Source organism: Cryptomeria japonica, chromosome 10, assembly GCF_030272615.1.
Source record: "Cryptomeria japonica chromosome 10, Sugi_1.0, whole genome shotgun sequence".
Taxonomy (NCBI): domain Eukaryota; kingdom Viridiplantae; phylum Streptophyta; class Pinopsida; order Cupressales; family Cupressaceae; genus Cryptomeria; species Cryptomeria japonica.
In genome coordinates this window covers 265,428,415-265,441,117 of record NC_081414.1, presented here as the reverse complement: position 1 = coordinate 265,441,117, position 12,703 = coordinate 265,428,415, and positions in this window count along the sequence as shown.

The following is a 12,703-nucleotide window of genomic DNA, read 5'->3' as shown; positions in this document are numbered from 1 at the left end:
CCCTCTCCACTTTGTCCTTCAACTGGTCCATTTCACCTCTCAAGGCTTGATTCTTAGTCCTAACTGCTCTTCTCTCTGCCATCTTCTTCTTTACCAAGACAACCAACTCAGCATTGGTCGTCATTGATGGGATATCTTGGGATCCCTCTTCCTCTGACATCTTGTCTTCTTCTCTGGTCCAAAGTACACTCCTAAAATTTAATACCACTTGATACAGAGGCCTCCTTACACCTAAGGACAAGTCCAAAAGGTTAGGGTTTGACCCTTCAAATGTCAAAAATGACCCTACAAGGAAGGACTCCACATCTTAAGGTTTAGAACTACTCTCCACTACTCAAGCCTAACACCTACTTAAGATGAGTAAAAGGCTTTAACTTCTCTAACATGCCTCACCGGTAACTTCTTCTCTTAGGGGCTTTGTAATTGGTCCATTCATGACATCTAATAACTATTCCAAGCATTGGTTTTGGACTTAGGCATCAATTCCTTATACCTCCTTTCGAAACCTACCCCTTTGGTTGGTAGCCCTCCTAGACCAGTGTTTTAGCTTTAACTCCAAAATCTCCCAGACTCTAAAAAACTACTCACCATTCCAAATACCCTTTATGGAGTTACACTCATCCCCAAATTTTTTTGGTAAGATCTACACTCTAAAGGTCTAAACTCTTAGAAGCCTAGAGACCTAATTAGGGAGATTAAGGCTAATTTACAAAGCAACCCCCTTTACTGGTATCCTAATTGCAAAACCAGATTTATGAGCATGTGGCGGATGGTGAATAACTTTTAATTCCAGGGTTACATGCCTGGAATCCACCGCTATCATATTTTAGGATGATTATCCTAATTTTACTTAAGGGAGTCACATGGAGATGCCTACCTAGATTCACTTCAAGTGCCTCACAAACAAGTCTTCCATGAATGTTGTTGTCAGATTCAAGCCAATCAAGGATGCATAATCTTTGCAAACTCATAATTTCTAGGAAAACTTTAGTATTTCAGTGTTTTATTGCTTCATCACTTCAAACCACAACAACAACAACCTTGGGAATCATGTCCACAAGGTTTATAAAACTCTCCAATGGTTTCCAACTGAATTTGGAGGAGTTTGGAGCCGTTGAAAGGCTTTCCCCAACTGCATTTTGAAAAGTTGCACTTTTTAACTCAAAAGTTGAAATTTTGCACAAAATATTGTCAAACTTTCTAAGGTTGGGATCCACACAATTGGATCAACCAAACACTCCTAAAACATCCTAAAAACCCATCAAACACAAAACCAAACATTCTACTACCCCTATTGACCACATTGTTCCAATTGGCTTATCAAATTGCCTAATTAGTGACATGGGTTTACATGGTGGGGTCTTTATTAAATACATGAAAATTCACAAACAAAAGACTTGCAAAATGAACCTAAGATCCTAATCTTCATCATCAGTTGCATGATTAGCTTTTTGATGAGGTGCTCCCACACCAGGGACCTAGATGAATATGCATCACTCAAAGTTGACATTCCTGGGGATAATTTAAATGTGTTTCATGTCACATGTAATGTATTTCTTTAATATTGAGGAAATTTTTTTAATAAAGTGAAAACTTAGCAACCAATATTAAATGCAAGGTCAATATTTTGTAATCCCATGGTATTAGTCACATAGTTTTATGTAATACCTGTTGGTGATTTTGTGGGAGCTTGTTTCTATAGAAGAAACCACAAGGGTGGTTGTATAAGGCTGGCTAGTTGGCTAATCTAGCTAAGGAGGTTGAGAGCATCTTTTATTGCATTTTTGAGGGTTTGAAGCATGGCATGGGATGTGTGATTACATGTTTGAGTACTTGTAGAGAGCTTGTGATTCAAAGGTGTTCATGGATGTATTGTAATGTTGCATTGTTGAATAATACATGGAGAGATGGATGCTTTTGGAGGCTAGTTTTTACCCTCATGAGGGTTTGCCCAGGGTATATCTTGCGTAATATCTAACAGTTATATTGTCTATACTTTTGCATATGGATTTTGAATACTTGTTTGCATATATTTCTCCTATGGGTTATGTGAAAATTTTCATTATGTGGCTACATATTTTACAAAATTTGGTATTAGAGCAATAATTATAGGTGCACAACCCTTTTTGAGAAAATTCAGTGTTAAATTTGAATATATGGCTTGCATGAAAGTGTAGCATCATAAATTGTATCTGCATACGATTTTGTCCTCACCTAGATCTCACCTTGGAATTATATGTTTCAATGCCTAATGTCCATCTTGATTATTCTCACACCCTTCACAAACTTGCATTTTCACCTTCTCTCCTACCATTTTTCCAAAGCTAAGTATTAATTCTCAAGACCAGGGTGCTAGGGCACCCTAGTCCTAGCTCAGAACCATGGCACCACGACACCCTGGTCCTCTCAATTAGGACCCAAATTTGGTCCTCATAATGGTCACATCAAGTGAGTGGGAATTTAGATCCCATGTCAGCCTACTCCAAAAATTCAAATAGTTTTTAGATTTAGGTATAAAAGGAGGCCTACCCCTCTCATTTGAAGACCTAACTGAAATTCTAATGATCTCAATCACATTCTAGTGAATTCCATTCAAGTGAGAAACCAATCAAAAAATCATCAAGCATTTGAGAAGAAGTGAAGTCAAGTTCAAGCATTCAAGATGGCATCCATGATCCAAATTATATGAAGACATTCTACATGACATCCTAAAAACCTTGTGTGAGGATTAAAGCAAGCTTCATCAAGGTTTACATTTCAATTACAAGCACTTAATTTCAGATCTATCCTTTCCCTCAAAATGAAAAAATCTTGCTCTATTTACATTATAATTATCATTTCAATTTAAAGTTAATTTTTAAACTAGGGTTTGACCCAAGGCAAACCCCTATCTACAACCCCTTTTCTTTTGTTTATGTGTGCAAGGAATTGAATCTGGAGCTATCGACGAAGATTTTGACATAGTTGACAATGAAGAACAAGTTTAGATTTTAACGGAGTGAAAAGTGGAGGACCAAGGAGACCTACCATCCCAATCTCATGAATGTTTATCGAGCTTTTGATAGTCGATCGAATGTGTCTCCCTGATCTAGAGAAGGTCCCACTTGGTTGTCTCAAAGTTACAAGACCAGGGTGACCTACCACTTGGACGCAATTAATCAGCCCAAACTTTCAAGAATAGGTTCTAATCTTTGTTCTTCTATTTAGATCCATGTCTATGGCTCTATTTGATATCTATAGAAATCTATTATTTCTAATTCACTTTAATTGTTCGTTGTTTTACCCCAACTTCACAATTTACATCCAAATTTCAACTCTCAAGTTGGAGACAACAAATGGGTAAATTTAATTAGTTTTTCAACCCTTTTCCTATTTGGATTGTGACTATATCTATTGAATTTACTCCAATTTCAATGTAATAGTCCTTAGATAAGATTAGTGGATTTATTATCTTAATTGGCGAAACCCTAATTTTACCACCAATATATTTTTGGTGAACCTAACTCCTTTCATGCTTATTTTTTATTTATTATCTTAGATATGATTTGTATGCACTAAAACATAAATATTTGCACTCATATATCATTATGCAATTGAATTACATAAATTTAGAGGTTAATTTCATAAAAATCCTAATTTATTCTTCTAAAATTTACTTCTAGGTTGTATAATTTTTCAATTATATTTTCAAATATAATTGTTATGCAATGTTATGTTCAAATCCAAATGCATATATTGTTCAAATTAATAATTTACATTGTTTATTTCATTAGTTAATTAATCATTTTACAAAGGAATTTCATTGTTTAATCATAGTTTTCAATCTTTGCATTCAAATTTCCCTCTTTGTGCATGAGTTTTGTTACCCTTAGTCCTACATATAATATTACAATGAGAAGAAGTTATAGACTTAGGGCTTTCCAAGCTTTAAATAGTAAGGATATGGAGCCTCAATTCACTAACCTATTCAATGTGAATGTTGGTTCTTCCTCTAATCCCACAAATATTATCACGCATCCCCATTCACCCCACAATTCTCATGATGAGGATGAATCACTAACTAGGGTTACTATTGGCCAATTAGAGAATATTGATAACAAGTTTGAAAATATTCAACAATGGATGGGTCAACAATACCTAGATAGTGAGGCAATCCCCTTGATTGAAGGATTGAAAATAATGGTGCAAAGTGATAAGATAGGTATGGATTTGTTGCATGGCCTTTCTCATATTGTTTATACTAATATTATGCCAATCAAAAGTTGTGCTAAAGTCCTTGGTTATTCTCAACCTACTAGGAAAGATGACCATTGCATTTGTATGCCTACATCCTTTCCTGGTGTACCTACATTTACATCTTCTGTCATGACTACTTCCGCACAAAATATTAATCTTACACATGTTATTCATGGAGGGATTCCTATTCGTCAATATTCTTACATACCTCCTTATGTGAGTCTTAAATTTGTTTCATAACCATCTCCCATACCAACATACCATAATGTTCCCCCTCCTTATTCTCAACATCCTCCTATTTACAATAGTGTTATTCCTCCATCCGAATCCAATATGTCCAATTCACATTCATCCATTGAAGCAACTATCAATAACCTAGCTCAAACTGTTTCATCCTTGCAACACCAATTGGCTTCCATAACTCAATCTAAATTCAATGTTCCCACATTTTATGTAGTGATACCACTATCTAATGAGATTATTCATGCGGTTCCTTTTAAGCATATGGAAATTCCCCAATTGGAGTTATAAAATAAGAAAGGTGACCCCTTGACTCTTGTGAAGACATTTAAAACTTTGTATAGTGATTTCTCTCATGATCAAAGACATGGAAACACTATTTACTTGAACCTTCAGAGATAAAACTTTGGAATTATATTATACTTTTTCTCCTAATTCTATTACTTCTTTCCAAGAATTGACTAATGTTTTCATTCAACAATTTCAAAATAACATTGGTCCTAGGATTACTTTGACTGATTTGATTCATTGTAAGCAAGGAGTTAACGAAAAAGTTTGACTAATTTTATTGGTAGATATAAACACTTGCATTCACCAATTGCTTATCCTATGCCTGATCATGATGTTCAAGGAATTTTTATTGCCAATTTACAAAAGGATATTAGAGATAAGCTTCTATTTTTTGAGTTTACTTCTTTTATACAATTGTGTGTAGTGCTTCATAATTATCAGCTTCATGTGAGTCAATTTGAATCATCCTTTTCAATGGCTTTGATTTATAATAATGAGAATGCTCAACAATCATTTATGAAGTTCAAACCCAACAAAGGTTTCATCAAGATAAATGATAACATCAACACTTAAGTGGCAACCACGACACCAAGTGTGACCCCTTTATCCAAATACTTTAGAAAAGAATTAACTCCTCTTTTTGAGTATTTGCATTGTATAATGTTGATATTGATGAATGCTAATGTGTTTAAAATTCCCCCTCATGAAACCAATTGATCATTCTAAACCATTTCTAGCTTCCTATGATCCTAAATCTTTTTGTCAATATCAATATCAACCTTGTCATGATATTGAGAAATGCTACCAGTTGAGGAATAAGATTCAATACTTTATTGATAATTTTTATCACAAAAGTTTGCATCCTTGTTGACCCAAGAAACCTTGGTCATCAACCTTGTGAAACATGGAAACAACCTCTCAAGTGTGGGACCTTGCTAAAAGTGAGGTTGAGTCTTCGAAGAAGGTTGACTTCCTATTCAATCTGATGCAAATTGTTGGACTAAACCAAAACATGAAAATATAATCTACGCTCTGACAGGAAAAAGGGAGAGAGAGAAGGGTTGCATGAAAGAAGGGAAGTAAGGCTTGCACCTAGACTGAAATGATGATCTCCCCTACCTATGACTGCACAAAACACAAATGAAACACCCAAGACATGCACAAATTTCCATCCTAATCAGCCACCTAAGTGTAAGTGAAGGTTGAAATCTATGAAATGAGGAGAGGAACTGGTCTCACTTCACAGTCGACATTCACAGAGGGAATCAATGGAAACACCTACAATGAAGGAAAACAAACAAGAATGTATTCAGACAATGAGCCAAGAAAAATACACATATTATAAGAATGAAATCAGGCAAACAAGTAAATTTCATTGAGGAGGCAAAGCAATTTTTTATAGGTGTAGAGAGACATAAGCCTTCTGGAGAAGAAAAAAGAAGGATACGATCTAGAGAAAATGTTACAAAATTGCTTTTATAGCTTAAGCATAACTCAGATAGAACTGAAGATAGAAACTCTAACCCTAGAGGGTTAGGTTACAAAATATCAGAGAGGAAAAGAATCAGATCGAAAATCTTTTCTGATTGTGTGCAAGGATGACCCCTGAAAACATCTTCCCCATCTAGGAAGAAACAAAATCCCTGCGCAGAAGGAGGAAAATCTCTACTCAGATGCACTGGATGGCATCTATAGGAACAAAAAGTCTTCAAGTTGCATTGAAGAGGCATGGGTGGTATCAAAATTGCCTACAAAAGTCACCCCTAGAGTAAAGGCAAGAAAATCTGGTGGTTGGAGTCAGATCAGGTCTGAAATGGGGTGCCGACTGGGTCCAAAAAATGTCCTTGATCATCAGGTCGACAACCACCCTGCATAAAGCATTCAAAACTCAATGACCACCATAGGTTCAAAAGTCCCCTATCGATCTGAGAGATTTGCATGAAGATAGATGTGCGATATTTGTCAATATAGGCGCCCAACAGGCCCAACGTAAGATTAAAACATGGTCATTAGAAAGGGCCTTTATGAAAATCCTTCGGTTGTAATTGGCTTACATGGAACCTCGGGTCCATGTTCCACTAGCTGCGTTTGACTATTGAGCTGCTTCTAAGTTCTTATCCCGCGCCATCTTTGTGGGTCAATTTTTACCTCACGGGATAAGGGTAAGCATGTTGTTTTTGTTAAATCTTATCTCATGACCCTTCTTCACTCTTTGTTCTACCTCACGAGATAACCCATGCAATGTTTTTTGCCTTGCTTTCTTATCCCGTGACCTTTATCTTCATGCAGCTTCACCTCGCGCAATAAGCATCCTTTGACTTATTCTTCTTTGTTTGCTTATCCCACGACATCACATTGTGTTCCTTTTAACACCGTGGGATAAGGAAAAAATATCTGTCTTAGACTTCACATATCCCATGTGACTTTGTCTCCCTTTGCTTTACCTCATGGGATAAGGCCTTCCTTTGTTTCTTTTTTGTTTCTTATCTCGCGGGTCTCTTATGACTTCAATTTTACCCCACGGGATAAGACCTCTTAAGTTATCCTTTATTTCCTTATCCCACAGGAATGCGAGGGATAAGGAAGCCCTTTGTTCCCCTTGTATCTTATCCCGCAGTATCAATTGTGTGGTGTTCTAACCTCATGGGATAAGAAGAAAGCCTTTCACTTTTCTATTTCTTTTCCTATGGCATCATTTGATCCTCCACTTTACCCCGTGGGATAATGAGAAAACACATTCCTCGCCACAAACTCTTTTCCCATGTGCCTTTCTTGTTACCACTTTTCCCCTCAGGATAAGGAGAAATCCTTTCACTTTTCTTATCGTGTCGCATCGCTGCTGATGTCTCCAAACCATACGGGATAAGCCAAAATTCCTTTGTGCCTTTGTTATCTCTTGCATATCCCATGACATCCTGCATCTGAGAGAAAACCGCCATCGGCCGGTAAAGGAAAAGAGGGAAACTAGCCTGCTAATGACCAAGAGCCCTCTGTTAGACACAATGTACCACTAAGAGGGGGTGAAACAGTGGTTCTCAATCTTTTCCCTTTAAATATCTTATGTGTGTATATTGATTATCATCCTATTACCTAATGGGTTTACTGGTAAGATAAATCAAGAAAATTCAATGCAATCATACACAAGGGCACATCCCATAACACCAGTATGTACAAGGAAAAACCTCGGTGAGCAATGTTGCTGGAGTCTACTACTCCAATCCACTCATAATGAAATATGTTACAAAGTTTAGGGCACCAACCCAAGGAGCTACAACCCCTGATTTAGGGCACCAACCTAAGGAGCACCAACCCCTACACTGAGCTACAACTCAGTGATCACAATGATAGCATCAAATACAAAAGTAGGTATACTGTTACAAGTGAATCTTGTAACCATTATATATACTTCACTCTTCCGATGAGACACCTTCTCTGCTACACTGGTTCACCTCTCTCTGCTGCTGTTTTAAAGGTTTACACTCTATTGGTTACCTTGCTCTACATATGCTTCACCGGATGTCTCCTTCACTATGTTGCATTTCAACACCCTTTGTTGTCTTCCTGTCGGTACCAACACCTACTGGTTATCTTCTCTGATGGAATCTAGCTACTTTGCTAGTTTCTCAAACCATACTAGTTGAACCCTTTGTTAATCCCTATCACCGGTTTAACCTTCACTCCCTCAATCACTGTTATCTTTTTCTATTTTCACTCTAAATAATCTAACTCTCTTATTCAATAGATATACTCTCTCCCATCCAGTGGCACTTAACAATATCTTTGGCTTGCATATTTATATCCCAATCTTCCCACCAAAAACCACATTGAAACTTGGCGCCTTAGGGTTTTCTCCATTGATCACGAGGCACATTGAATCCAATCAAATCTGATTGGATCACAACCTAGAGATGTCTACTACACATATCCTCCATTCTCGTGCCTTCCAGAACACACTTTCTTTGTTTGGCATTTTGCATTCAATTTATTGGTTCATCCCTTGGTCAAATGCCATAAATGACTTAGTTGTTTCCTTTGCCAACCCGACTTGCACAATCAATATGTCTTGGACCTTTTCTATCGATTTGATCTCGAAACACAAACCTCTGTCCTGAATGCTTGAACTTCACAGTCACCATTAATGCTGGACCAACTGCCAACTACCTTACTGACCTCACTTCACCGACTTGTGCACGTTCCATCCGCCAATTCATGTATGTTTTCCACTTCATCTCCATGTGGCATTACTATCGGTATCCACCTCTACTCACTGAGTCGGTTCATGCTTAGTCACTGACCACACACTTAACCGGCATACACCTACTAGTCCACTAAACCTACCGGCACAAATCACCTTGCCGATTAACCTTCTTGTCAATCATTTCTTGGTCTTGTTGGTGTAGTACCTTTGCTTGATCATCCAAACATACTGGTTCATCGCATGCATCATGTTCATCATCAACTGATGAGGGCCTTTTGCTTCTGCACTTCTTTGCATACCGGTAACCACCTAGATGACCCCATGTCATCATTCTTCAACATAATGTACTGAGGCAACACCTTTTTCAATTTGCTGCCTAGTAACACCATGTGTGTTACTGAAGAGCCTCAAGCATCATTTGACTAAGTCACATCTTCACCGGTTTGTCAGAGTGACAAACTCATCAACTCAACTCTCCTTCCTTTGTTGTGGTAGTACATCATGCCTACACTTTTTGATCTAGTGCATATCTTTGATTTCATGCACCTATGGTATCTTAGTGATTCACTAGTAGATCTAGTGTAAACCACCACACACATACCATCTGCTACCGGCATTGCACAAGTGTGATCACCTTAAGTGAGCATATACATCTACTGCACACAACCCAATACACATCCCCTTTGTCAACCTCACTATCTTGTAGCAGTCCAAACTCCAACCTGTCAAATCATCTTCTTCCAGTGGGAGTCGTGTTGGATGACTTCACCCTTTATGTCGGTATACCCTTCTTCAATGGCTAGCCTTTTGCTAACATGTCGGGCACATGCTTGCCGGTTGGCAACTACTCATTGTCAACACAACTCTTACAAGTTGACATCCTTTCCTTATTTTTGTTAGACTGTACTGGTAACCTATCCATTTCATCCACACCCAAGTCAAACATTAACTTGTGTACCGATGACCTGCAACACTAGTTGACATCAATGGCTGCATGTCAACAATACTCCCACACCGGTTGTTCTTATACACTAGTTAACATCAATGACAACACAATGCCAACAATCTCCCCCTTTGGCATTGATGTCAACACTTGTAGTATCCAGGATAATACAACTTTCTTTCTTCCCCTTTGACAACAATGACAAAGGGTCTATGACATCCGGTATGCTACAACTTTCTTTCTCCCTTTGAAGATTATGCACAACATCATCTCAATCATCAACACTTGAGATGGAGATCTTAGGTACCAAACAACCCTTAACAACATACACCGGTCTCTTTCCTTCTTTTGCTTAGAACCAGTTGAGGAAATGAATTTCTTCTCTTGTGCATGTGGTCCTACCAGTTTGCTAGAATTTTTACCGGGTGCATCTCCCCCTGAAACACAGATCTTTGGTCTTAATTTTTCATCTACCAGATCCTAAACTAGTGCCCCAAAAATAGCACTTTGTACTGGTGGAAGTGAGCATCTATAAATGCTAGTAGTCATTCACTTCCAAGACATCCATCACACCTGTGACACCCTCTATCACGACCACAATGCCAACTATAAGTCACAACAATTTTGTATCACATATCCAACTGATTGACCCACAAGGATTACAACATAAATGGTCAACTAATGGACCACTATAATGCCAATGAAGTCATTTCCAATACCACATGAGACATAATTTCATCTATCCATATCATCGGAGTTACTAATGCCATCAAAAATCATTTACATACATGATTAGCAGTTTCGGCTAATGCATTTACCGATAACACATTGCACATATCGGTTTACTCTACTGATCCAATATATCCACTAGGGCACTTAATCCACTAATCTACATTTACCAGTGCCTAATTCCTCTGCTATCATTCATTTCACCTACGACATTAATCCATCATGCCTATGTAGATGTATAGTCAAAATAGTAGCCACACATTGCATTCTCATCTTTTCTTTTTTACCAATAGCAGCCTATCTTCTCCTTTGTCCTCATCAACCAAGGGGATGAATGATCTGATCGGTATGAATCTCCCCCTAAAGACTTGCATCTCCTTTAAGCCATAGGAGATATCACTTGTGCATTGAATGCACAATGTTGGTCCATGGTTCTACTCTCTTCCTTCTTGCTCCATAATTTATTGATCTCTGCTCTTTTTTCATTTGTAGCCTTTGGAGCATGTTTCTTCTTCTTCATTTGCTAATGGATCCTTACATTATCCACCTCTGCAGCATGACTAGAAGTAGTGTTGTAGAAGCACACAACATTCATGCCAATCTCATGATTGGGGAACCTTCCAATATACCGGTTTTCTTTTCTTTTTCCGTTCATACCATTATAGTCAGCTATCGGTCTCAATGAATTCCTTACATGTGCAGGAACACTTCTCCTCTTGTTCCATGTAGGTCTTTGCTGCTCATATCTTCTCTAACTGCCTCAGAGTTGATTAGGATGGTTCCACCAATCACCTTAAGAATATGTGTTCTCTTCTTGCATTCATAACTTCTATGGCCAGATCCATTGCAGTTATAACATTCAACATTTGCATAACCGAGAGAGGGGATATGCATGTTTCTACTTCTTGATACATTCAGCTCATATGCATGATTATGAGATCCTATATTATTCCTTCTAGATATTTTTCTACATCCTTCTGCCATATGGCCACAACCATTACATGCAAAACAATAACTGGGGAAGGAGTTCTTATTACTTACAAATTTCTTTTGGCATGCACGGGGAGATCTTACCGATTTGGCATCTCCATTTCTGCTTCTCCGAGAATGGATCATGGGATGTCCATTTTGAGTAGTTCTTCCACTGGCTCCCTTATTCTTCCATACCTTATTTGAATTGTAGATAACAACATCTCCTTGTCTTCTACTGGTAGGGGGTCTTCTAGGTTGTCTTCTCTTGCTCTTGCTATTGGTAAATCTATCTTCTCCTAGCTTCCCTTTTCCCTTAGGATCTGCATTACCCCTTCTTGCATCATATCAGACTATGAAGGTTTGTCCTTTTCCTTTTCCATTTGAGGAAACAAACTAAATGTCCTTTTGGGGGATATCCTTGCTTGTGGAGCATTCACTGGTACCACATCCTAATCCACCTGCATACTTGGAGTGTTTCGACTAGCTTAACATCTTATCCAAGGCCTTTGTGCCGCTATTATACTTGATTTTTACCTTAAGTTCATCTTGACATTTCGACTCAACGACCTTTTTGAGAGACCCCATTTATTCTGTTGTCTGCTGATAGAGTTTGTGCTTTTCTTCTAGCTCAGCTTCTATATCTTTGCACCTGCACTTCTTGGTGACTTCTTTTTGAGTCTTCATCTCTGAGATACATTTCTCAAATTCTTCAAGGTATTTAATCAACTGATTTTGCTCAACAACAACAACATTCTTTAATAACTTGTATTCAATCTTTAGATTTTCCATTTCACTTTCCTTGGTGTCCAAAACTAATTTCAAAGCATCAGTCAATATTTTTGCCTCTTCTAGTTGAGTGGTCAATAAACTAACCTTTTGGTTTGATTCTTCAAGGCAAGTTCTCAATTGGCTACAATCCTCATAGACTGATCTTTTGTAGTTTTTAAATTCATTTCTAACATTTTGCAGCTCTTCTAGTGCACTTACCAGTTCACCTTCAAGATCAACTTTAGCGTCTTCTTCTTCTTCATCATCACTTCCAAATAGATCTTGGTGGCTAGATCTATCTACCTTGTCTCCTTCTTCATTTTCTT